The sequence below is a fragment of the Meles meles genome, chromosome 6 (genome assembly GCF_922984935.1).
Source record: "Meles meles chromosome 6, mMelMel3.1 paternal haplotype, whole genome shotgun sequence".
In the NCBI taxonomy this organism is placed as follows: Eukaryota; Metazoa; Chordata; class Mammalia; order Carnivora; family Mustelidae; genus Meles; species Meles meles.
In genome coordinates, this window is record NC_060071.1 from 23,965,873 (window position 1) to 23,989,568 (window position 23,696).

The 23,696-nt window shown below is 37.2% G+C and overlaps 1 long non-coding RNA gene across 2 annotated transcripts in view; it reads left to right on the forward strand.

Annotated features, from left to right (window-relative positions):
* Positions 1–23,696, forward strand: part of LOC123943781 — a 57,271-nt gene that overhangs the window by 28,853 nt on the left and 4,722 nt on the right. For both annotated transcript variants that reach the window (XR_006818670.1, XR_006818671.1), the window contains exon 7: positions 23,365–23,493. This is a non-coding gene — a long non-coding RNA (uncharacterized LOC123943781). The remainder of the gene's footprint in view (positions 1–23,364; positions 23,494–23,696) is intronic.

A 23,696-nucleotide genomic window follows, 5' to 3' on the forward strand; every position in this document is an offset into this window, starting at 1 on the left:
CTGGAGGTGTCCTCGCATCTAAAATGAGTTTCTTGTAGGCAACATATTGATGGGTTTTGTTTTTTTATCCATTCTGATACCCTGTGTCTTTTGATTGGGGCATTTAGCCCATTAATATTCAGGGTAACTATTGAGAGATATGAATTTAGTGCCATTATTAGCCTGTAAGGTGACTGTTACTGTATAATGTCTCTGTACCTTTCTGATCTACTACTTTTAGGCTCTCTCTTTGCTTAGAGGACCCCTTTCAATATTTCCTGTAGAGCTGGTTTGGTGTTTGCAAATTCTTTCCGTTTTTGTTTGTCCTGGAAGCTTTTTATCTCTCCTTCTATTTTCAATGATAGCCTAGCTGGATAGAGTATTCTTGGCTGCATGTTTTTGCTCGTTTAGTGCTCTGAATATATCATGCCAGCTCTTTCTGGCCTGCCAGGTCTCTGTGGATAAGTCTGCTGCCAATCTAATATTTTTACCATTGTGTGTTACAGACTTCTTTTCCCAGGCTGCTCTCAGGATTTTCTCTTTGTCACTAAGACTTGTAAATTTTACTATTAGGTGATGGGGTGTGGACCTATTCTTGTTGACTTTGAGGGGGGTTCTCTGCACCTCCTGGATTTTGATCCTTGTTCCCTTTGCCATATTAGGAAAATTCTCTCTAATAATTCTCTCCAATAGACCCTGCTCCCCTCTCTCTTGCTTCTTCTTCTGGAATCCCAATTATTCTAATGCTGTTTCGTCTTATGGTGTCACTTAACTCTCGAATTCTCCCCTCGTGGTCCAGTAGCTGTTTGTCCCTCTTTTGCTCGGCTTCTTTATTCTCTGTCATTTGGTCTTCTATATCACTAATTCTTTCTTCTGCCTCATTTATCCTAGCAGTGAGAGCCTCCATTTTTTATTTCACCTCATTAATAGCTTTTTTGATTTCAACTTGGTTAGATTTTAGTTCTTTCATTTTTCCAGAAAGGACTTTTATATCTCCAGAGAGGATTTCTCTAATATCTTCCATGCCTTTTTCAAGCCTGGCTAGAACGTTCAGAATCGTCATTCTGAACTCTTGATCTGACATATTACCAATGTCTGTGTTGATTAGGTCCCTAGCCTTCGGGACTGCCTCTTGTTCTTTTGTTTGTGGTGATTTTTTCTGCCTTGTCATTTTGTCCAGATAAGAGGATATGAACGATCAAATAAAATACCAAAAGGGTGGAAAAGACCCCAGAAAAATGTGCTGTAACCAAATCAGAAGAGAGCCCCAAATTGTGGGGGGGAGAAAGGGAATAAAAAGAGGTTCAGAAAAAAAAAAGAAAAAATTAAAAAAATAAAACAAATAAAAAATATAAAAAAGAAAAAATATATATTTTAGATAAACTAGTCAAAAAACGTTAAAAAAGAAAAGGTTAAAAATTTTAAAAAATTTAGCAGAAGAAGAAAAAAGAAAAAAAATTGAAAAAAAATTGAACTAACCGCAAGACTAAAGAATCATGGGGAGAAAGCCATGGGTTCCGTGCTTTGCTTTCTCCTCCAGTGGAATTCCGCTGCTGTCCTAGGTATTGAAACTGCTTTCCTTGATAGTTGAACTTTGTCCTGGCTGGATATTTTGTTGATCCTCTGGGGGGAAGGGGCCTGTTGTAGTGACTCTCAAGTGTCTTTGCCCGAGGCGGAATTGCACCACCCTTACCGGGGGCCCAACTAAGTAATCCAGTTCGCTTTTGGGAGCTTCTGTTCCCTGAATGCTTTCCATAGAGTTCTGGAGGACGGGAATGAAAATGGCGGCCTCCTAGTCTCCAGCCTGGAGGAGCGGAGAGCCCAGGGCCCCACTCCTTAGTGCGCCCCCAGAGGACAGCACCCAATCACTCCTGTATCCCCAGCCTCCATCCGCTCTCCGAGCTCACCCAGCCCACGACCAGTTCAAGGTAACCCGGAGCTGAGAGTTCAGTCCTCGACTTTGTCTCTGTAGCCGGCCTCTCCGTTCTAATACCTGCGAGATCTGCGACACTCCGACACCCCCTATGCTTCTGTGACCCTGCGGGACCTGGGGCCACACTGACCCCCCGTGGGCTTCACCCCGGTTTAGCCTCTGGAGCAATGTCCCTCAGTGGAACAGACTTTTAAAAGTCCTGATTTTGTGCTCTGTTGCTCCGCCGCTTGCCGGGACCCGTCCCCTCCCCCCGTGGTCTATCTTCCCGTCGTTTTAGATTCACTTCTCCGCCAGTCCTACCTTTCAGAAAGTGGTTGATTTTCTGTTTCTAGAGTTGCTGTTCTTCTTCTCTTCTATCTCCCGTTGGATTTGTAGGTGTTTGCAATGTTTAGATAAGCTATCGAGCTGATCTCCTGCTACCTGATGTAGTCTCAGGCTGCTACTTCTCCACCATCTTGACTCCTCCTGTTCCTGTCATTGTGGTTTTGATTTGTATTTCCCTGATGCAAAGTGATGCTGGGCATTTTTTTCATGTTGGCCATTATATGTCTTTGGAAAAATGTCTGTTCATGTCTTCTGCCCATTTCTTGACTGGATTTTTTGTTTGTTTGGGGTGTTGAGTTTGATAAGTTTTTTTTTAAGATTTTATTTATTTATTTATTTGACAGACAGAGATCATAAGTAGAAAAGAGAAGCAGGCAGAGGGAAAGGAGGAAGTAGGCTCCCCGCTAAGCAGAGAGCCTGATGTCCAACTCAATCCCAGGACCCCGGGATCATAACCTGAGCTGAAGGCAGGCTTTAACCCACTGAGTTTGGTAAGTTCATTATAGGTTTTAGATACTAGCCCTTTATCTGATAAGTAATCGGCTAAGAGTACCCAACAGTATCTTAGAAGGATTATTCTCCACAACCAGGTGGGATTTATTCTGGGGCTTTAAGGATGGTTCAACATCTGTAAATCAATAAATGTGATAAACCACATTAATACAAGAATTCCTTTGGGTATATATCTAAGAAATTTGCTAGGAGCCATGGGTATTATCATGTTGAACTCTTTGAGGATTGGGTTGTTTTTATTATAAAAATTTTCATATTCATGTGCAGCTGGGTGGCTCAGTTAATTAACCTTTTGCCTTCAGCTCAGGTCATGATGCAAGGGTCCTGGGATTCAGTCCTCCATTGGGCTCCTGCTCAGCAGAGAGCCTGCTTTTCCCTCTCCCTCTCCCTGCCACTTTGCCTGCTTGTGCTCTCTTTGTGTCTCCCTCCACCTCTGTTTGCTATTGCATCTGCTCCTATTCTCTCTCTCTCTGTTCATAAAATAGATACAATCTTCGAAAAAAAAAATTACCTATATATATGTATATAATCATAATAATGAACTTAAACATACTGAGCAACTGAGATGAATAATTTTCAGTATTTTGCCATATTTTTAAAGTTACAAATCCCAAGAAATTTCAATCTTGAGTTTTCTGCATGTGTATAGAAATGTAAATAACTATAACATCATATGTCTATTGTTACTAAGTAGAATCCCTTAATGAGTTTAAAATAAATTCTCATGTAAATGTGTGAGTTGGTCCAAGGATACCATAAGAATTGCAAAATCTGGATCCAAGCTGGGACCATGCATTTTTATCTAGGCCATTTTTATCTTATATTTGGTTATTTTTAATAATCTAGTCTTAATATTAAATCTTTTTCTCTCTCTTAATATAGGACATTTTCCCTTGCTTTTTTGTTTCATGTGTTAAATATGTAAAAAATACTTGATATTTTGTAATTCATTTCATTTGGAAGTGAAGACTTAAGACAGGAACTTAATTTTTCTGTTTCTTTTATATTCCTATTGATTTTACCCACTATTTCTAGTGTATTAAGTGCATTGTTAGGACTAATATACATGTTATTTCTACCTTGAGGTTTTCTCTGTCTCTCTCTTTCCTGTATTCTCTGGCACATACCTGTGTAACTATATAAACATTACAGAATTATATAGAATATATATATATATATATGCACACACACATATATATATTGAATATTATATACAGTCTTATATTGTATAGAGAATATTGACTATTACATATTCTATATATAGAAAATTTATATATATGTATATATAGTATACCTTAGATATATATATCTGTGGTAGACCATGGCAAAAGTGTAGCTCAGACTTTTAAATACATGACGGGTACGTAGAAAGAAGTGTCTTCATATACAAAGCACTGTAAGTAATTGTGACAAGTTCACTATTGTTACAGGTCTGTATCTCTATCTCCATTAGGGACCAACTTAGTCTTATTAATAGGACTTGCTATCCGTGTCCTGACCTCAATTTTCTTTTTGTTTCTTTTCATATTGAATATTTGACCATTCTGTCAGTGGTTCACGATCATTTTTTATACTATGTCCAAAATTGAAGGTGAATATGTACTTAGATTTTCTCGTGTCTTATCCTAGAAATAATAATTAAGGCTTACATCGCTTTTAAAATGTCTTCTCAATGTATTTTGTTGTATTTCCTCATTTGGGGATCCCATTACTTGTAAAGGATAATCATTATGCTACCTGCTGAAAAATATATAGTAATAAATCATTATAGTGTATCGCAGGGGGATATATAAAGTACTTAGAGGTATTTCTAGATAAAACAATACTATTCAGGGGTGTCTGGGTGGCTCAGTGGGTTAAAGACTCTGCCTTCTGGGATTGAGCCCTGCATCTCTGCATCAGAAGGGAGCCTGCTTCCTGCTCTCTCTGCCTACTTGATCTCTGTCAAGTAAAATAAAATCTATTCAAATGTAATATGTTTTAACAATACTTACATTCAAATCAGCACTTGAATAATCATGTATTCCATTCTACTTGGCTTGTTAATGAATAATTCCTTGAATCTGTAGCAGCCCTTTTTAAAAAAATATTTTGTTCTGTTTATATTTGGAAGAAATCAGGCTACTTGCCATTTAAAACTATTACATTTGTAGATTCTCCAAATAGTTTATGACATCCTTATCGTAGGCTATAATGTCCTACATTTTCTGTGATAGCTAGGTGTAAATGACATACCATATTGGTTTTATTAATTCTTTCCTCATTAAATCATTTTTTGAAAACATTTTATTTATATAGTAATTTATTTGAGAGAGAGAGAGGGAGAGAGGGAGAACAAACACAAGCAGGGGGAGTGGGGGAGGGAAAAGCCAGCTTCTTGCTGAGAAGGAGACTGAGATCAGGACCTGAGCTGAATGAAGGCAGATGCTTAATGACCGAGTCATCCTGGTGCCCCTCATTGGTTACTTATTACAGGAATATTTTCAATATACAATGTATTATATACAATATAATTCTTTAATATGAGAACACTATGAATTTTTATTTATTTTTTATTATTAATTTTTAAAAAGATTTTATTTATTTGACAGAGAGAGCTCACAAGTAGAGAGGCAGACAGAGAGAGAGAGGAGGGAAGCAGGCTCCCTGCTGAGCTGAGAACCCGCTGTGGGGCTTGATCCCAGGACCCTGGGATCATGACCTGAGCCGAAAGCAGAGGCTTTAACCCACTGAGCCACCCAGATGCCACTATTTTTTATTTTTTAAAATATTTCATTTTATTTATTTGACAGGGACACATTGAGAGAGGAAACACCAACAGGAAGTGTGGGAGAGGGAGAAGCAGAGGGAGAAGCTCCCCACTGAGCAGGGATCCTGATGTGGGACTCAATTCCAGGGCTCTGGGATCATGACCTGAGCTAAGGGCAGACACTTAGCCACTGAGCTACCCAGGTTCCTGAAAATAAAAATTTTTAAATTTGAATTCCTGTATAGTTAAGGTACAGGGTTAAATTAGTTTCGAGTGTCCATATAGTGATTCAGGAATCACCTAGCATTCATCACAAGTGCCCTCAATTCCTGTCCCTTCCCACATTTCTAATAACCATTAGGTTTTTTTTCTCTAGAGTTAAGAGTTTTGGTTTCTCCCTTTCTTCTGTTTGCTACTTTGCTTTTTAAATTCTACCTATGAGTGAAAGAATATGGTATTTGTCTTTTTATGACTGACTTATTTCACTTAATATAGTACTCTCAACCTCGATCCGTGTGGTTGCAAATGAGTTTAATTATTTTTTATAACTGAGTAATATTCTGTCATATAAATGATATAAACACATACGCACATCTGTATCCATTCGTCAGTCAGTGGATACATGGCTGCTTACTTAACCTGCCTGTTGTAAATAATGCTGCAAAAAACTTAGGGGTTTAGTGCTTTTGTAATATTTGGGTAAATTCCCAGTAGTGTGATTCATAGGTCATAAGGTAGTTCTATTTTATTAATTTTTAAATTTTTTAATATTTTATTTATTTGACCGACAGCCTGCCAGAGAGGGAACATAAGCAGGGGGAGTTAGAGGGGAGAATCAGGCTTCCCACTGAGCAGGAAGCTGAACCAAAGTCAGACGTTTAACAACTGAGCCACCCAAAGAGCCCTATTTTTTAACTTCTTGAGGAGTCTTCATACTGTTTTCCAGAGTGTCTGCATCACTTTGCATTGCACCAAAAGGGCAAGAGTGTTCTGTTTTCTCCACATCTTCCCCAACCCTTGCTGTTTCTTATGTTGTCTATTTTAGCCATTCTGACCCATGTGAGGTGATGCATAATTGTAATTTTGATTTGCATTTTCCTGATGATGAATAAAAAGCATCTTTTCATGTGTCTGTTGGCCATCTGTATGTCTTTTTTAGAGAAATGTCTGTTCATGTCTTTGCTATTATGATTTTTGGGTGGTTAGTTATATGACTATATATTTAGGATAATGAATTCTTCATCAGATGTATCATTTGCAAATATCTTCCATTCATTAAGTTGCCCATTAGTTTGTTGATTATTTCCTTTACTGTATGGAAGATTTCTATTTTTATTTTTTATTTTTTTTAAGAGCAGGAGAGTGAGAATGATGGAAGGGAAATGAAGAGGGTGAGAGAATCTTAAGCAGGCTCCATGCTCAGCTCAGATCTGATGTCCCTGAGACCATGACTTCAGGCAAAATTAGTAGTTGGAGGCTTAACAAACTGAGCCACTTGGGCACCTGAGAAACTTTTTATTTTAATGTTTTCCCAGTAGTGTATTCTTTCTTTTGTTTCCCTTGCCTCAGGAGACTTTTCTAGAAAAACAATTGCTTCAGCTGATGTCAGCACATTTATTGCCTGTGTTCTCCTCAAGAAATTTTTTTAAATTTTATTTATTTGGCAGACAGAGATCACAAGTAGGCAGAGATGCAGGCAGAGAGAGAGATTGGGGTGGGGGGGAGCGGGCTCCCCACTGACCAGAGAGCCCGATGCAGGACTTGATCCCAGGACCCTGGGATCATGACCTGAGCCAAAGGCAGAGGCTTTAACCCACTGAGCCACTCAGGCGCCCCTCCTCTAGAATTTCTGTTGTTTGAAGTCTCACATTAAGGGATTTCATCCATTTCTAATTTATTTTTGTGTATGGTGTAAGAAAGTTGTCCAGTTTCATTCTTTTGCATGTTGCTGTCTACGGTTTTCCCCATTATATTTATTGAAGAGACCCCCTTTTGCCATTGGATATTATTTCCTGCTTTGTTGATTAATTGATCATAAACTTTGGGTTTATTTTCTTTTTAATTTCACTTTTCTATGTGTCTATTTTTGTGCTAATACCACACCGGTTTGATTACTAGAGCTTTGCAGTGTAACCTGAGATCTAGAATTGTGATGCTTCCAGCTTTGCTTTCTTTTTGGGAGGTTGCTTTGTCAATTCAGGGTCTTTTGTGCTTCCATACAAATTATAGGATGTTTATTCTAGGTCTGTGAAAAATATAGGTAGTATTATTTTTTTAAGATTTCTTATTTATTTGATAGAGAGAGAGGTCACAAGTAGGCAGAGAGAGAAGAGGAAGCAGGCTCCTGTGCTGAGCAGAGAGCCTGATGTGGGACTCAATCCCAGGACCCTGAGATCGTGACCTGAGCCAAAGGCAGAGGCTTACCCCACCGAGCCACCCCTGCACTACAATATGGGTGGTATTTTGATAGGGATGGCAGTAAGCGAGTACATGGCTTTGGATACCTAACACATTTTAACAGTATTTGTTCTTCTAATCCATGAGTGTTGAATGTTTTTCAATTTCTTTGTGTTTTCTTCAATTTCTTTCATCAGTATTTTATAGTTTTCTGAGAATAGTCTTGTTACACCCAAGTTTTTGCGTCCGAGAGACCACCAAGGAGCCAACACCGATGCAATCACATGAGGGTTTATTTGACAAGCTTAAGCTTGGGCCCAAGTATACCCGACAGAGCGGAGTAGGGACTTGGACCCCGAACCAGATTACAGTCAGAGTTTTTAAAGGCAGAGTAGGGGTGGACTCGTAGGTGGATGAGGACAAAGGGGATATTCAGAAGGGCTATCAGGGTAAAGAAGACTGCCAGGATATTGGAGGCCTGGTTGTTATCAAGCCAAGGCCGTTTTTCCCTCTAATGAGGCACTAACATGAAGACAATTGGGAGTTTCCTGGTGGAATGTCACATTCCTCCTATCAAACATCCTTGTTAGTGAGATTTAGCACTAGGACACATGTAAACTGAGGGAGACTCCTGTCTTGCAGGATTGCGATTTCTGCAAGTTAACTATTTGTTCACACATAACTACCAAGGGGAGGTGAGTGGGAGGAGAGGGGGTACAAGGTGCCAGCTTTTGCTTTGTCAAGATGGCGTTACTTATGTCAGGGCTAGACTCGAGGTGGGTGCAGCCTTGTTTTTCTTGGCCTCCACAGTCTGTCACATCTTTGGTTTGCTTTATTTCTAGTTATGTGGTCTTTGGTGAAGTTCTAAATGGGATTGATTTCTTAGTTTCTCTTAGTACTGCTTCATTAATGACATAGAGAAAAGCAACAGATTTCTGTACTTTGGTTTTTATATACTGTGACTCAAATACTTGAGTTTGTGCATCAATCCTTTCAGGTTTTTAGTGGTGTCTGTTGAGTTTTCAATATAGAGTATCATGTCATCTGCAAAGAGTGAAAAATATTTGCCTTTCTTTACACTTTGGATTCCTTTTGGTTGGTTGCTCTGGCTAGGACTTCTAGTACTATGGTAAATAACAGGTGACAGTGAGCAACCCTCTCTAGTTCCTGACTATAGAAGAAAGTTTGTTTTTCCCCGTTGACGAAGGTACTAGCTTTAGGTTTTTCCTGTATAGCCTTTATTATATTGAGGTATGTTTCCTCTAAACCTACTTTGTTGAAGGTTGTTTTTTAGCATGAATGGATGTTTTACTTTGTCAAATATTTTTTTTTAAAGATTTTATTTATTTATTTGACAGAGAGAGAGATCACAAGCAGGCAGAGAGGCAGGCAGAGAGAGAGAGTGGGGAAGCAGGCTCCCCGCGGAGCAGAGAGCCCAATGCGGGGCTCGATCCCAGGACCCTGAGATCATGACCTGAGCCGAAGGCAGAGGCTCAATCCACTGAGCCACCCAATATTTTTTTTCTACATCTATTGAAATGATCATATGGTTCTTCTATTTTGTCAGTGTGGATTTATCAGATTGATTGATTTGTAAATTTTGGACCAAACTTGCAGCCCAGGGATATATCCCACGTGATTGTGGTGAATGATTTTTTTAAATGTATTGTTGGGTTTGTTTTGCTACTTTTTTAAAAAATTTATTTGACAGACAGAGATCACAAGTAGGCAGAGAGGCAGGCAGAGAGAGAGGGAAGGAACCAGGCTCCCTGCTGAGCAGAGATCCTGATGTGGGACTTGATATCAGGACTCTGGGATCATGACCTGAGCCGAAGGCTGAGGCTTTAACCCACTGAGCCACCCAGGTGCCCTGTTTTGCTACTTTTTCATTGAGATTTTTGCATTCATGTTCACAGGATAATTGGCCTGTAGTTCTCTTTTTCAGTGAGGTCTTTGTCTAGCTTTGTCACCAGGGTGATGCTCTCCTTGGAGAAGGAATTTTGGCAGTTTTGCTTCTTTTCTATTTTTTTTTTTTTTTTGGAATAGTTTGAGAAGCATAAGAATTAAGTCTTTAAAGATTTTTATTTATGCATTTGACAGAGAGAGATTACAAGTAGGCAAATAGGCAAGCAGAGAAAGAGGAAGGGAAGCAGGCTTCCTGCTGAGCAGAGGCTTTAACCCACTGACCCACCCAGGCCCCCCAGTATTAACTCTTTAAATGTTTGGTAGAATTCACCTGTAAAGCAATCTGGTTCTGGACTTTGTTGGGAGATTTTTTCATTGGACCAGCTTTTGCTTTCATTGATTTGTCACATTATTCTTTTAGTTTTTATATTGCTTATTTCTTCAATTTATATTATTTTAAAATATATATCATTTCTGCTATCTGTATTTGTCTATATTATTTCCTTCTGCCAGGTTTTAGCTTTGTTTTTTCTACTCTAATTCCTTTAGGTGTAAATTTAGTTGTTTGAGATTTTTCTTGGTTCTTGGTTCTTGTATTGCTATAAACCTTTCTGTTTTAGAACAGCTTTCGTTTCATTCCAGGGGTTTTTATTTTAATTTCTTCCTGTGTACATTTTGATTTCTGCTTTAATTTCTTGTTTGACCCACTTGTTTAGTGGCATGTTTTTTAATATCCACATATTTGTGGTCTTCCAGATTTTTCTTGTTGATTTCTAATTCCAGAGTGTTGTAGTTAGAAAAGATGCATAATATAACTCTGATCTTTTTGAATTTGAGGTATATTTTGTGGCCATGTGATCTATAATAGAGAATGTAACGTATGCACTTGAAGAAAATTAGTGTACTGTTTTTCTAGGATGGAATGTTTTACATATATGTCTTAAGTCTGTCTGGCGCAGTGTATCTTCAAAGTCAGTGTTTCCTTGTTCATTTGCTGTTTAGATGATCTGTATCTCAGCATTATTAAAGTGCCCTCCTATTACTGTATTACTATCAAATAGTTCCTTTTTGATTTTTTGATGTTTTGTGTACTTGTGTGCTCAAATATTGGGTGCATAAATATTTACAATTCTGTATTTTCCTGTTGGGTTGTCCCTTTTATTGTAATATACTATTGTCCTCTGTCTCTTTATTAGGATTTTTAAGATTTAAATTCAATTAATTACATATAGTAATGCATATATTACTATATTAATATAGTACTATACATAGTATGTTAATATGTACTATACATAATACTTATAATGTATTACTTGTATCAGAGGTAGAGCTCAATGCTTCATCAGTCTTAAATAATACCCAGCGCTCATTATATCACATGCCCTCCTTAACATATATCCCCTCACCCCCTCCCTTCCAGCAACCCTCAGTTTGTTTCCTATGCTTGTCTCTTATGTTTCTCTCCATTTCTGATTTCATCTTTATTTTTTCCTCTCTTCCCCTAGATCCTCTGTTTTGTTTCTTAAATTCCACATGAGTGAGATCCTGTGATAATTGTCCTTCTCTGAGTAATACCACTTTGCCTAATACCCTCTAGTTACATCCGCATTGTTGCAAATGGCAAGATATCATTTTTGATGACTGAATAGTATTCCTGTGTGTTTGCACATGCGTATGTGTGTGAACGCACACATGTACACCACATCTTTATCCATTCATCTTTGAATGGACATGAGCACTATTTCCATAGTTTAGATATCATGAACATTGCTGTTACAAACATTGGAGTGTAGCTTCCCCTTCAGATAACTGTATTTGTATCTTTGGGGTAAATACCCAGTAGTGGAGTTGCATCATAGAGTAGCTCTATTTTTAACTTTTTTTTTTTTTAATTTTTTTTAAGATTTTTTTTTTAAGATTTTATTTTTTAAGATTTTATTTTTTTTAAGATTTTATTTATTTGACAGAGAGATCACAAGTAGGCAGAGAGGCAGACAGAGAGAAAGGAGGAAGCAGGCTCCCTGCTGAGCAGAGAGCCTGATGTGTGGCTCGATCCCAGGACCTGGGATCATGACCTGAGCCAAAGGCAGAGGCTTAATCCACTGAGCCACCCAGGTGCCCCTATTTTCAACTTTTTGAGGAAATTGCATACTGTTTTCCAGAGTGACTACAATAGCTTGTATCCCCACAAACAGTGTAAGAGGGTTTGTTGTTTCTCGACTTGTTAATTTTTAGCCATTATGCGAGGTGTGAGGCGATATTTCACTGTGGTTTTGATTTGTATTTCCCTGGTGTTGAGTGATCTGGAACATTTTTTTCATATGTCTGTTGACCATTTGTATGTCCTTGGAGAAAATTCTGTTCATATCTTCTACCCATTTCTTGATTGTGTTATTTGTTTTCTTTGTGTTGCACTTGATACATTCTTTATAGATTTTACATACTAACCCTCTATCTGATACCTCATTTGCAAATATCTTCTATTCTGTTGGTTGTCTTTTTGTTTTGTCTGCTGTTTCCTTTCCTATGCAAAACCCCTTTATCTTGATGAAGTCAAATAGTTCATTTTTGTTTTAATTTCCCTTGCCTTTGGAGGTGTGTCCAGTAAGACTTTTGTGCAGCCCAGGTCACAGAGGTTGTTGCCTGTGTTCTTCTCTAGGATTTTGGTGGATTCCTGTCTCACATTTAGGTCTTTCATCCATTTTGAGTCTCTTGTTGTGTATGTAATAAGAAAATGATCCAGTTTCATTCTTATACATGTGGCTGTGCAATTTTCCCAGCACCATTTTTGTTTTGTTTCGTTTTTGGTTTTTTATTGTGTTATGTTAGTCATCATATATCATTAGTTCTTTTTTTTTAAGATTTATTTATTTATTTGACAGAGAGAGACACAGGGAGAGAGGGAACACAAACAGGGGGAGCGGGAGAGAGAGAAGCGGGCTTCCCACTGAGCAGGGAGCCCGATGCGGGTCTTGATCCTAGGACCCTGGTATCATGACCTCAGCTGAAGGCAGATGCTCAACAACCGAGCCACCCAGGCACCCCCAGCATTAGTTCTTGATGGCAGTGTTCCAAGAGTCACTGTTTATGCACCACACCCAGTGTTCAATGCAATACATGACCTCCTTAATACCCACCACCAGGCTCCCCTATCCTCCCACTCTCCTCCCCTCTAAAACCCTGTAATGTTTCTCAGAGTCCACAGACTCTCGTGGTTCATCTCCCCCTCCAATTTCTCCCTACTCACTTTTCCTTTCCTTCTCCTAATGTCCTCCATGTTATTCCTTATGTTCTACAAGTAAGTGAAACCATATGATAATTGACTTTCTCTGTTTGAATTAATGCACTCAGCATAATCTCCTCCAGTCCCATCCACCCTTTGTCCATTGGATGTTCTTTTCTGATTTGTAAAAGATTAGTTGACCATGCAGTGAAGGTCCATTTTGGGTTCTCTCTTCTGTTCCATTGATCTATGTGTCTGTTTTTGTGCCAGTACCATCGGTATTGATAATAACAGCTTTGTAATATAGCTTGAAGTCACACATTGAGATGCCACCTCAGATCTCTATAATTCGAATGTCACTATGCTTGACAAAGTTACTGAGTTCTTGTAAGTCTATTCTCATTATGCAGTGTTTGTTTTGTTCTGTGTTTTTTTTTTAAAGATTTTATTTATTTATTTGACAGACAGAGATCACAGTAGGCAGAGAGTCAGGCAGAGAGAGAGAGGGAGAAGCAGGCTCGCTGCTGAGCAGAGAGCCCGATATGGGGCTCGATCCCAGGACCCTGCAAACCTATTCAGTTTGATTGCTTTCCATTATTCTGTCCTCTAGGTCACTGATATATTTCTCTGCTTCCTGTAACCTACTACTTATTCCATAGTTTAAATTTCGTTTATTGGGTTCTTCATTTCTGATATATTTTAAATCTTTTTTTTTTTTTTTTTTTAAATTTTTATTTCTTTGACAGAGAGAAATCACAACTAGGCAGAGAGGCAGGCAGAGAGAGAGGAGGAAGCAGGCTCCCTGCCAAGCAGAGAGCCCCATGCGGGGCTCGATCCCAGGACCCTGGGACCATGACCTGAGCTGAAGGCAGAGGCTTTAACCCACTGAGCCACCCAGGCGCCCCCATTTCTGATATATTTTATATTTTTTTCTTTGTTTTAGGTTTTTGGTGTCCTCTATTCTTTTCTCAAGTTGAGTGTGTATCTTTATTATTAGTACTTTGAATTCTCTATTTGGCATATTCTTATTTCTCTCTTTTGTGTTCTCCTGTGATTTTATAGTGTTCGTTCATTTTGACAAATTAAGCTGTTTCCTCCTCTTGTCTGTTTCTGCTTCTGTGTGTTAGGAAAGTCAGTTACATCCTCTGCTCTTGAATGCCATGGCTTTATGAAAGACAGGTCCTGTAGTGCTGTGTCCCTGGCTCACCAGAACCTTGCATTTAAGGGAGTCTCCTATGGGTTTTGCTTGGATTGTGCTATTGTACCTGAGTAGCTTTCCCTTTTAGTCCAAATGTCTGCATAGTCCCTCTGCCTGTTGTGTGTTATGCTTGCTGTCTGTGGTGTCAACCTCTCCCATGAGACGTCTTAGTATTTAGTTGTGGAGTTTGTTGTGTAATCTTTGGATCATTATCTAGTTTATTAACTCAGATTTGCATGATGTGATAGCTGGTTGTAAATGTGCAGTAGGGTGAGGTTACGGTCCTCCTACCTCAGCATATCACCTTCTAGAAGAACACTCCTTTTTGTATCACATTATAATGTTTTATTGGTCATGCAATGTTTAATTTCTCCATCAGCTTTTCTCCTAAAAATAATGGCCTCTATTCATTATTTTATTAGTAGGTGAACTTTTGCTCTAATTAAGTAAAATTACTCTTAATATGGAATTTCTTGTAAATAAGAGTTTTCTAATTTGTATTCTCACCAACAGTGTAAGAGGGTTCTCCTTTCTGTACATCTTCTCCAACATTTGTTTCTTGCCTTGTTGATTTTTACCATTATAAATGGTATAAGATGGTATCTCAGTGAGATTTGGATTCAAATTTCCCTGATGGCTAATGATGATTAACACTTTTTCATGTGTGCTAGCCATTTGCCTGTCTTTGGAGAAGTGTCTGCTCATGTCTTCTAGCCATTTTTTGACTTGACAATAAACCATGAGAGACATAAAAAAATATATAAAATAAAATTATTTGGTTTCACTTGTGGCGCATAAAGAATAACATGGAGGACAGTAGAAGAAGGAAAGGAAAAGGGAAGTGGGGTAAATCAGAGGGGGAGACCAAGCATGAGAGAATGGACTCTGAGAAACAGGGTTTTAGAGAGGTGGTGCGTGGGGGCATGGGTGAGCCTGGTGATCAGTATTAAGAAGGGCATGTATTGCATGGAACACTGGGTGTTAAAGGCAAAAAATGGATCATGGAATATAACATCAAAAACTAAGGATGTACTATAAGGTGAGTATAACGACAGCACACAATCAAAAAAAGGAGTTTTCTATATCAACTAATTAAAATTCTTAATTTAAAAGAATGTAGTATGCATATTAGATCCTTTGCCTTTACTTTTAAATTACAGATTAATTAATTCAATGTCTTATCAGTCACCAGAGATGATTTGTATATGTGCTGTAGTGTAAAGACATAACTGCAAAAAATTTGAATATTTAAGTTATATTGCAAAGGTAATGAGTGTTAAACTTAGAGTTATTGAAACCAATACACACATGTAGATACAGGAAATTAGGTAATATACATTTTAATTTTCCGATTTATTCAGATTTGTATTTAATTTATGGAATTTATTTTACAGCTCGAAGTTATGTTTTTCCTCAAGCTTTATAAAATTCAGATTTTTTCCACATATATATAAAGAGCACGAGTGAGCTTTTGAAAAATTTGTAAATATGCTATTTTTTAAAGAGATTTTATTTATTTATTTGACAGAGATCAAAAGTAGGCAGAGAGGCAGACAGAGAGAGAGGAGGAAGCAGGCTCCCTGCTGAGCAGAGAGCCAGATGTGGGGCTTGATCCCAGGATCCTGGGATTAGGACCTGAGCTGAAGGCAGAGGCTTTAACCCACTGAGCCACCCAGGCGCCCCTGTAAATATGCTCTTTTTGACTTTTTTTTAAAAGATGATAAAAATAACATGTTCCACATTTCATTGTAAATATTAATATGAAAAGAATAAGAACTGTAACCGTGAATGTTGTTTTTTAAAAAACTTTTATTTAAATTCATTTTTTAAAAGATTTTATTTATTTATTTGAGAGAGAATGTTATCAGGCATGAGAGGGGGCAGGGTCAGAGGAAGAAGCAGACTCCCCGCTGAGCAGGCAGCCTGATATGGGACTGGATCCTGGGACTCCAGGATCATGACCTCAGCTGATGGCAGTTGCTTAAGCAACTGAGCCACTCAGGTGTCCCTTAAATTCAATTTAATTAGCATATACTGTAGTATTAGTTTCAGGGGTAGAATTTAGTGATTCATCAGTTGCATATAACACCCATGCTCATTACATCAAGTGCCCTCCTTAACGTCCATCACCCAGTTACCGCATCTTCTCATCCACCTCGCCTCCAGCAATCAAATTTAAGTGGCACTCTCTATTATTTTTTTTATAGATTTTATTTATTTATTTGACAGAGAGAGATACAAGTAGGCAGAGAGGCAGGCAGAGAGAGTGAGAATTCATGAATATGAATGAATAATTGATATTATATACAAATAGCTGAGAAGAGATCTTGGCTATCCCAGTCCTCTATTTCCTGACTGTATTTATATTTGTGCTTGCAGATTATTCAGTTAGGATCTGGTTTATCACATTTTAAGTTCTTGGTCCATAACTTTAATGCTGTAATCCCATATACTCAGGAGTAATACTTGGTTGCTGCCACTGAGTATATATTTAGTATATCCAGTTTCATTAAGTTACTTTATAGGTTCATTGATTATACAATCACATTTTTTTAAAGATTTTATTTATTTATTTGACAGGGAGAGAGAGAGATCACAAGCAGGCAGAGAGGCAAGCAGAGAGAGGGGGAGGCAGGCTCCCTGCTGAGCAGAGAGCCCAAGGCAGGGCTTGATCCCAGTACCCTGGGATTATGACCTGAGCCGAAGGCAGAGACTTTAACCCACTGAGCCACACAGGCGCCCCTAGTTTTATGTTCTTAAAGATTGTAGGCAACTTTCTTCATAAACTCAGTATAAAGGGCAATACATTATATGTTACTGAAAGATTGTAGGTTGCATGAAAATTTTTATATGTTTAAGAAGAGGGAGGGCATTAGCAAATAAAAATTAATAAAATGTATGAGAATCGAGTAAATGAGTTGGCCGTTAGGGAATCCGATGTCATTTTGCAGTTGCAATTTGTTGAATTATTTTCTGAAAACTAGTTTTTAAGGAGAGTAGAAGATCTTATTTTGTGATTTTATGTTTTTCTGTGGTCCGTATGTTTTATCAAGTGGCACCCAGAAAGGACTGTTTAATTTATTTTAGTTTTGGATGATAGCACCTTCTCAGATTTCTTTCAGAGTACAAGTCACATAATATTCTACACTGAATGTGTAGTGACTTACCCTACCATCTTTAGTCTGTTTGCATTTGATCTCATATATCTGGTCTTCATGGGTATAAAATGCATGAAAGATTTTGATTAGGAAAAAGTGCAGGAAGACTTAGTCATTTCTTCACAGAAAACAATTTCTAATGCAGATAAGTGATGAATAGGAGACAGTAAAAAATTTTCAGGTGTATTCATAAGTTTCCTTTAGTTAGCTTTTAAGTGTAATCTTTTTTTAAAGATTTTATTTACTTATTTGTCAAAGAGAGAGAGAGACAGCGAGCACAGGCAGAGTAGCAGGCAGAGGCAGAGGGAGAAGCAGGCTCTCTGCTGAGCAAAGAGCCTGATGTGGTACTCGATCCCAGAACTCTGAGATCATGACCTGAGCTGAAGGCAGACGCTTAGCCAACTAACTGAGCCACCCAGGTGTCCCAAGCGAAATTTTTTATTTAAGTATAGTTAACATACAGTATTATATATATTATATTATATATAATATAATATATATATAATATATATATATTATATATATATAATATATATATAACTATATATATATAATTATATATATAATATAAATATAATATATTATATATATATTATATATATATAATATATATATATATATATTATATAACATCAGTTTCAGGTGCACAATATGGTGGTTCAACAATTCTATATATTACTCATTGCTCATCCCAATAAGTGTCCTCTTAATTGTCTTCAGCTATTTCACCATCCCTCTATTCATCATCACTAACTATTTCACCATCTCCCTACCCACCATCCCTCTGGTAACCAACGATTCTCTATATTTAAGACTTTTTTGTGTGTGTTTATCTCCTCCTTTGTTTTTTTCTTAAGTTGCACATATGAGTGAAATAATAATGACATTTAGTTAGCTTCTAAAAAAGTTAACAGTATCATTTCTTTGATTATTGTTTTCTTCTCCATCTTCTCTATTTATATCACATGTCTGGTAATCATCAAAGCAATATTTATTGATATTAAGGTGACACAGAAGACAGAAGTATTAAGGAAATTTGGAATAGACCCGTATTTCAAATAAAAGGCTCTTTTCCAGGCTAAGGATAGCATTATATTTATGAGAACATATATAAATACAGGCTATCTGTTTCCTCTAGAGTGATTCAGATATTTATTTATTTATTCATTTATTTTTAAAGATTTTATTGATTTGAGAGACAGAGATCACAAGTAGGCAGAGAGAGAGGAGGAAGGAGGCTCCCCACTAAGCAGACAGCCAGATGCGGGCTCGATCCCAGGACCCCGAGATCATGACCTGAGCTAAAGGCAGAGTCTTTAAACCACTGAGCCACCAGGAGCCCCCAGATATTTATATCTGCTGTAAATATGTCACAGAAGAATCTTGTTCTCAATAGATGTGTTCCTTATATCTATTACTGCAAAAGATAGAATATTGAGAGTTCAGGTCTTAAAATTGGCAGTGATAACTGCCACTAAGTTTATCTTAAGATTGAACATCAAAAAGAAGAAATATATTACACACGAATGCACAGTAATGCAATAGTACAGAAAATCAAGAACTTTACAGGTGCATTAGGAAATAGAAAGTGCAATAGAATTACCTGCAGTCACTGGAGGGAGTTGTTAGCCAAATGCAGAAAAATGAAGTTTGACCCATTTCTTCCAGTATAGAGCAGGATGGATTTTACATGAATCAGAGGTTTAAATTAAATTAAGGAAATTACAGAATTACAGAACATGCTAAATTTCTTAACCTAGGAGTGAAGGATATTTTATTCCTTACTATTAAAATTCTAGAATTGTTAAGAAGTGACAAATTTCATAATGTTAAAATAATGTAATGGACAAAGCAAACACCAAATGATAATTAAGAAAGGACACTTGTAATATAAGAATGCTGAAATCTCCTAACACAGATAGATCCTAATATGGGGTAGAAAACTACCAATAAAATCTAAGGACAACTCATTTATTTTTTTTTATATCTTATTTATTTGAGAAAGAGACAGTGAGAAAAAATGAAAGTGTGAGAGGGGAGAAGGTCAGAAGGAGAAGCAGATTCCCTGCAGAGCTGGGAGCCCAATGTGGGACTCAATCCTGTGATGCTGGGATCATGGCCTGAGCTGAAGGGAGTTGTTTAACCAACTGAGCAGTCCAGGCACCCAGGACAACTCATTTAAATAGACAGTCATGAAAGGAGTAAAAATTGATATGGAAGTATCCTTGGATTTGTTTTTAGTAAGTATAATTATAATTAACAATACAAACAGGATATAATAAACATCTCAGCTATTAGATTTCAGTAAGTCCAGGTATTTGATAACACTCTTTCAGCAAGCTGAGGGGAGGGGAATCTGGTAACCATATGATTGTCGTAGTGTGTAATGTAAAACTTATATGGATAGGGATTGAGTAGTGAATTTACTTAATTTGTGGCAAATTCATTATACATCTTGTAGTAATATGTATCCTTGTAATTGATTACTAAGTACATGTAAGGTACTATGAATAATATTTGGGATATAAGTATAAATATAAGTGTCAGGATGTAGCAAAATGATGGTTTATAAAAAAGATTTGAGAGAGAGAGTGTGTGTGCACTTGTGTGGGAGGGAGTAGGGAGTAAGGAGTTGGGAGGGATAGAGGGAGAAGCAGACTTCAAGGTTTATTCAGGAGCCTGACTCAGAGCTCCATCCAGGGACTCTGGGATCATGACCCAAGCCAAAGGCAGACACTTAACCAACCAAGCCATGCAGGTGCCCCAAAACAATGCTTTTATCATCACAACTATGTGAATGTTCTTTGTTCCTGTTGCCTGGGTTGTATCTGAAAACAGTACAGGGCTTTCAGCAGAATTTTGTAAATAGCTAATTCTTACATTCAATGTCCTATGAAATAAATGGTGTTTTTATGGAATAAGTTAGAAATAAAAGGGTGGGATACATTTTGATTTAGGTAAGAATTCAAGGGATTGGTGGTTTTGTTAGTATTCTAAAGAAAAGATGTAGTATTCCTTTAAAAGTTGTGTAAATATAAAGGCAGCATTTTTTTTGTACTGGGAATAATAAATATTTCCAAAATACTGAGCTCTTCTCTCCTTTCATTTTCCATCAGAATGATATTTTAAAACATATTAATTTCATCTAATTTTTATGGTGTTCCGAGATTCATTGTTGATGCCTCACACCCAGTGCTCTATTAAATATGTGCCCTCCTTAATACTCACCACCAGGCTCACCCATTCCCTCCACCCTCTTCCCCTCCAGAACCCTCAGTTTGTTTCTTAAGAGTCCACAGTTTCTCATGCTTCATCTCCCACTCTCATTTACCCAAATCCCTCAGAATGATTTAAGGTAGGGTTTGGCCAATACTGCAAACTCATAATAGAGATACCTGAGATTCTATGGAAAAATTTCATTTTATTTTATTTTTACTTACTTATTTTGATTTTTATTTAAATTCCAGCTAACATACAGTGTAGTATTAATTTCAGGTATATAATATAGTGATTGAACACTTAAAACACCCGGTGCTTATCACAACTTTGCAAAGGTTGTAAAATAGAGACGTCATTTGAGGTTAATCCTGTGGTCATCCTGATTTGATGCATATTTAAGCAAATAATTTAGGACCTATTTACTACTCTCAGCTCTGATGTGAGAATGGAAGGGAGTATGGATAAGGAACAGATATTGGATATACATTGATAATGTGAAATGAACAGATGAGTAGATGGTCATAAGGATGAATGATTTGAGGGATATATCCCTGAACGAATATATGGGTAGACTGATGCAGGAAAGGTTAATTCATAAATTTCAGTTACTTTAAATTACGAGGATGTATTCTTAAAGACTGTTCCAACAGGAATTTGTTAGGTGTCTTGGGTTCAATGACAATTACTTATAGGCCAAATACCAGAAAGACTGTGATTCTCTCCTGTCACTATGATCACAGCATAAGAGTTTATTGTCACTTGGAGATACAACATGGAAAATTACATAATAACTTGAGAAATAATATTTCAGATTTTGTCTTGGGTAAAATCAATCCTATACGCATCTGTAAACTTAAAGGTTTTACAAACTATTTCTCCCATGTCTTCAAAGGGAGAGTAGAAAGAACATATGAATCAATAGTCATATCTACTATAGGATACCTCTCAGACTTCAGATAATGAGTTTACTTTGTATTTACACAGTAAATTGTGTGTTCTTCTCATTGGGACCAAACAAACAAAGATTCATCTAGCTAAAAGTCCAGTATTTCTCAGTTGTGCACTCTTACCAGGAGGTGATTTCCACTGATGGTTGTGTCAGATTTCACTTTGCCTACTCTTGATAAACAGACATAGGAACTTCCTTTTTTTTAATTATTCTTTTTTTTTTAAGATTTTATTTTTCAGAGAGAAAGAGCCTTTAATAAAGCAATGTAGGAAATACCCTCCAAGGGAGGTAAAGAACTTTTCTATTTATAGAGAGTTGTGCCTAAAATTAATTTTAAGTCTTAATCATGCAATTTTTAGTTCCTTGGGCAGTAAAACTTAGTCAAATTATGTCATGGGGGGTGCCTGCGTGGCTCAGTGGGTTAAGCCTCTGCCTTCCGCTCAGGTCATGATTTCAAGGTCCTGGGATCCAGTCCCACATCCGGCTCTGCCTACTTGTGATCTGTCTCTGTCAAATAAATAAATAAAATCTTAGGGTCGCCTGGGTGGCTCAGTGGGTTAAAGGCTCTGCCTTCAGCTCAGGTCATGATGTTAGGGTCCTGGGATCGAGCCCTGCATTGGGCTCCCTGCTCAGCAGGAGCCTGCTTATCCCTCTCCCACTCCCCCTGCTTGTGTTCCCTGTCTCACTCTATCAAATAAATACACAAATAAAATAAAAATTAGTGGATGAAGGAATGCAAGATGGTATACTTTTAAAGTCATCTGTGAAAGTGGATATAATGAACTATTGCTTATATAATTGAGGGTATAACAGTGGATGAATTAATGCAGAACTGAATGACTGAAAGAATGGATGGAAACTAGAATATTAAGTGTATTGTTAATGGAAGAATAAAGAATTAATGTTTCAAAAAGACGGAGGTATATATGGATTCGTGGACTTAATGTTCAGTGAAGTTATAGTTGTTTAGATACATAGATGTTAGAATCTGAGTTGTTTCCAGAATGGATTGTTGGATGCAGGCATCATCTGCAAATAAATGGGTGTTTAGATTCATAGGTGCACATATGGCTGGCTACAGTAATGATGAATGTAGGGATCAATGCATACATAAATGGTTTGTGTGAGTGTGATAACATCATTGATTCTATTAAGGGTGGCTTAATAGATATACTGATGCATAGATGTTTTAATTCAAGAAGGGATGGTATAAGAATTTTATGACTGGAAGAATAGACTAATATAATAAAATGACGTATCTAAAGTTAAATTAAAAAATGGAGCAACTTTTGGGGCGCCTGGGTGGCTCAGTGGGTTAAGCCGCTGCCTTTGGCTCAGGTCATGATCTCAGGGTCCTGGGATCGAGTCCCACATCGGGCTCTCTGCTCAGCGGCGAGCCTGCTTCCCTCTCTCTCTCTCTGCCTGCCTCTCTTGTGATTTCTCTCTGTCAAATAAATAAATAAAATCTTAAAAAAAAGGGAGCAACTTTTGAGGGATATAAGCTAATTTGTTATTTACAAACTTAGAGAAATTTAGTGATTGCTCTCTCAATGTATTGTGATAGTCATTTTTTTAAAGCACAAAACAAAGCAAAAAGAAACCAAAAACCAACTATAATGAAATTGAGAGTAGTTTTCTATGATACCATTTTATATTTTAATAATTTATTTAATAATTAATTATATTATTAAATTATTATATTAATAATTGATAATATTTTAATAATAATCTTAAGAGATTGATCAAAGAGCCAACTTTACCATCAGTATTTTATGTTGATCATGGTATATATGACAATTTTCCCATATTTTTCACAGTTTTAACTGAGGTGTTACCAGCTTAAGAACTGAGACATTTTAGATGCTTCAACACCTGACATTTCTATATCAATCCAAACACTTGTACTTGTTTCTCATTTCTGTGGACTTCGTTCTTCAAAAGTACTGGTAAGAATCAGTAACACTGGTGTATTATTTGTTTGTTTTTTGACCAGTTTGATATGGAATCATTGGTAATATTTTAAGATTCCAAACCATATATGAATTCCAGGAAATCATAGGTTTATCAAATTGTGGAGTGATTGCCAATTAGATGGAACAGAATAGCTTCAAAAAACTATTAAATTTTGATGCAGTGTTGATACATAGAT